The sequence below is a fragment of the Austrofundulus limnaeus genome, unplaced genomic scaffold, assembly GCF_001266775.1.
Source record: "Austrofundulus limnaeus strain Quisiro unplaced genomic scaffold, Austrofundulus_limnaeus-1.0 Scaffold82, whole genome shotgun sequence".
Lineage (NCBI taxonomy): Eukaryota > Metazoa > Chordata > Actinopteri > Cyprinodontiformes > Rivulidae > Austrofundulus > Austrofundulus limnaeus.
In genome coordinates, this window is record NW_013952484.1 from 7,426 (window position 1) to 11,639 (window position 4,214).

Consider the following 4,214-nt stretch of genomic DNA (forward strand, 5'->3'; position numbering starts at 1 on the left):
CCTTTGTCTGCGCAGACACACACACACACACACACACACACACACCATTCATCACCTTAATATCAACACATCTGAGGTGTGACTTTGTTTATTTGCCTTTTCACCCTGTCATGCATCAATTCGTTGTTGTTTTAACCCAGTTTATTGGTGTTATTTACATGTGTCACGGTTCTTTTTATCAGAAAAGTCTGTTTGATTCAAACCTTTAAGTGTATTTTTATGTTGGATTGCGAATAGTATTTACCAGCTCGATTAAACATATGTTTTTGTAATGAAATGTTTAGAATGGATGCATCTCAACAAAGTCCAGTAAAACAAAAGGATATGATTTACCATTTAAACTTGTGGGCGTTATGAAATTTCTTGCTTTTTAGTCAGATCAGTTCCGTTTTTCATCATCAGCTTGTTGGAAGCAGCCGTGAACATTTCATTGTGATAGCCAGCTCTTTTTGTCGCTCAGTCACGCCCTCCCACATCCTCACATCAGCCCTAATGGCCTCGTTAGAGTCTGAGTCATACTGTGGTCATGAACAGAAGGTTTTTTTTTATTTTTATCTCAGACATGCTGAAAAACCTTTATTTACTTGATAGAAGTCGGTTTGTTTAGTTTGCAGACTCTGCTTTCAAAAATGAAAGCTCCTGTTGGATTAGGTGTTAAAGCAGAAGAATTACAAATGTTTAATGGGAACAAATCTATTTTAATATGTTCTTATAAGGTTAGCATTTTATAGCAACAATAAAAAGGTCATTTGCACCTGATTAGTTGTGTTGAATGTATATCCCAGGGTTGAGGACATTAAATACACACGCAGTAAATAACTTCAGACAAAAACATCTATAAAATGAATCTTAATGAGTTTTATTGTTTGTTTTTTTCTCCTCATGACTGCTGCTCGACTCCTATCCGACTTCTGTTTGATCCTTCCTCCACAACTCATCAGGTAAGTGCTTTAATTGTTTAACTTACTCTAGTCCTGTTTGGTTATAAAGTCTTCGATTTATGACACTGTACAGGGTGACGTTAGGGTCAGGAGTAGTTTGGCTTTTTTGAAGTGGGGTTCTGTATAAAAGGTTATAAAGTGTTGGTATATTAGTTGTAGCTGTACCTCTTTAAATTGCTTCAAATTTGACTTTGGTGTAACAATTTGGAAAATAGCACTTAAATAAATAGCTTCAAAACTTTAAAGATGTTTGCAGCAATTCGTGAACTCGAATTAGCTGTTAAAGGTAAAAATAGCAAAGTAAAAAAGAAAATCGGCTAAAAATAAACTAGGGATACATGGTATATCGGCATTGRCATCGGTATCGGCCGATATTGGTCGTTTTTTAGAATATCGGTATCAGCCCGATATGTAAAACTGGGCTGATATTACTGTCCGATATTGAATTCCCACTTTTTTAGCTTTGTGTTTCTGGTTTGGTAGGGGATATTGTTGGTCGAGTGGTATCTGTTTGATTGTGATATTGACGCTGCGCAGCCAGGAATAACTGAAGTAGWGCCATGTCAGAGGTCTGGTCATTTATTTATGGTATCAAAAAAAGGCGCAAGTGTGTTTGTGCGTATACGGATACAAATAATTTGTGTGTTTGTGTAATATCGGTTATCGGCCATAACAGCAATAATAATATCGGATATCGATAGCGGCTGAAATTTTCATAGCGGTGCATCCCTAAAATAAACAGAATCTGCACAATTTTTGCTCGTATCGGTGGGTAATATATTAATCAAAAAGAAAAATAAGTAAGTCCTCTGGACGGGTTCTTCTTTAATGATCATTATAGAAGAACCCGTGCAGAGGACTTGCTTATTTTTCTTTTTGATTTTTCTACCTGCATTACTGAGATGCATCAGGACAGTAATATATTAAGTTAAATATGTGCAAGCAAAATTTGCGAATGGAGCCAAAGTGAGTGAAAATAGGTCAACAACAACGACTTACATATAAAGAACCATTTGGGATAGAAGAATCTGACAGTTTACACTGGTAAATATTTACACTCCGATTTGTTGAGTAAAATATGCAAATTAAAAGATAAGTCAGGTTTAAACAGTGAACTTACTGATCTGGAAGACGTTTTATGACGCTCCATCGCCCCGTTTGATCCTCGATACTTTCTATTTTCTACGTTTAGCAACAGATTAGCTCTTATATTCTCACATTTTCTGAGATTCTACACTTGCCAGACTATGGCCAGGTCCATCACGTAACTCAAGCTTCCATAAAGTTTTTGGTGGATTCAGCCAAGTTCTTTATTTACATTAAGTTTAATTAAGAATTACATACCAGTATRTCTGGAAAACTACTGGAGTAAGCTTGTTCAAGCTGCATCATTTGATACAGGATGACATTGTTTTATGTTTGATTTCAGACTTTGCAATGAGTAGCTTGAATTTGTCAAATTGACCAGAATCAGATAGGTACTACTTAGTTTATAACCTTTCCACAGAACCCCACAGATTATTACAGATTATATATGTGCCTTTAGCAATGCTAGGTTCAAGGAACTAAGGTGGGTATTTGGAGTTGGTAACATTTACAGGCATGTTTCTATGCATTATAAGTAGTGGGAATGACCCAAAGGATGTCCTCTTTGACGTGGGTACAGGAGCTGAAATAGTGCCTGTTTTATGAAAGAATTTGTCCTCAATTTTTTTTCTTTTCATGTCAGAGTTATGCCTGCAGGCGCCAATCTGTTTTCCCCCAGAACATCTCACACACAAACATAAATCCAGTTGGAGCGCCTTTGTCAGCCGCCCACAGAGGCTCCAGTTATTTCAGCTCAGCCATAAAACATTTCTTYGCTGCAGCGCGCCGACCCGCTCTGACACTCCTGTGACCCGCGTCACCTCTCATTGCACCAAGCGGCCTGCAGCTCCAGCTGACTCATCCGACCAGTTCAACGAGCCGCTTAGATTGACAACTTAGAATGATTTTTAAAGCGTTCACACGGAAAAGAACAAGATTTGTGTTTGACGAAATGTGCAAAATGTCATGAAGGTGTTGAGATGATCCATCCTGAATTTTTCTGCCTTTTTTATAGTTCAGTGGCATGGCACCACAGTTGTATGTTTATGTGGTTTATTTTTCTGTTATTTAGTGGAACACTGAGATGACAATAAGCTGGTCAAAAGCTTTTCTTTGATGTGTTTTCCTGGACCAAACTTTTATTCATCCAGTAAAACAAATGTAGCTCATTTTCTCATTTAAACATCTGCACAGACGTTTTTTAATCCAAGACTTCAACAAAAGTGGTGTCTGGCTGCTGCTAAAACTTCTCTTCGTCAGTTGTTTTTAATCAACAAGCAAGGCAATTGTTTTTAACGATTTCAATTTCACCGGTCAGTTCAGCTAAAGTTGCATAATGGAACAGTTTTTTGTTTATGTAACCTGTTAACATGCGTCCTGGATGGCATATTATTAGCTAACACTTGTTTGCTACAGATACAAGTTTTTGAGACTGAGCGATCAAATAATGACATTTGATTTTTTTGAAATATATTGCAATATGAAAAAAATATCAAAATTTTCGACAGATGACTTGAATGGAGAATTATTCTTGTTAACTTTTATTGCTTGCTTTTATTGTGCTGAGACCTGAGTACATGTGTCCTTCTATCAGGCTTTTTGGTAAGATTTTGCCAAAACAACGCTGCCCCCTCCCCACTTCAAAGAAATTTATGTAGGGAAAAAAATTATAAGTGGACCGAAGATTGTGAAAACAACACACAAAAACAGCTATTAAAGATGGAAAATCACTACCTATCTCCTCTATCCATACAGGCTCAGTTTAGTCTTTGTGTCTTCCTCTGGCTTCGTAAATTAAGTATGCAGCTTACGAAGTTTTTCTAAGTGTACGAAATTTACGCAGGTAAAACAAGTTATGAACAGACTGAGATCGGAGATTGTGAAAACATCATACATCTACTGAAACTTTAAAATTGCTACCTCTATCCAAGCAGGTGTAAATCACCCGCTTTGGATGTTACCATCCATTAAATGGATGTTATTAGCCGTTATCAGTCCCATAGAATGGCTTCAGACTGTCCTGACTGTGCCACCTAGTGGGTTCTCCGTCCCATAGAATGGCTTCAGACTGTCAGCTGGTTAGTACGAGGCATAAAGCCACTAAGGTTAATTTTAGAGAAAATGACATGTGCCACGATAAAGTAGACCAGACTCCTGCGGTAGCAGATTGTTGCATTCCAACATATG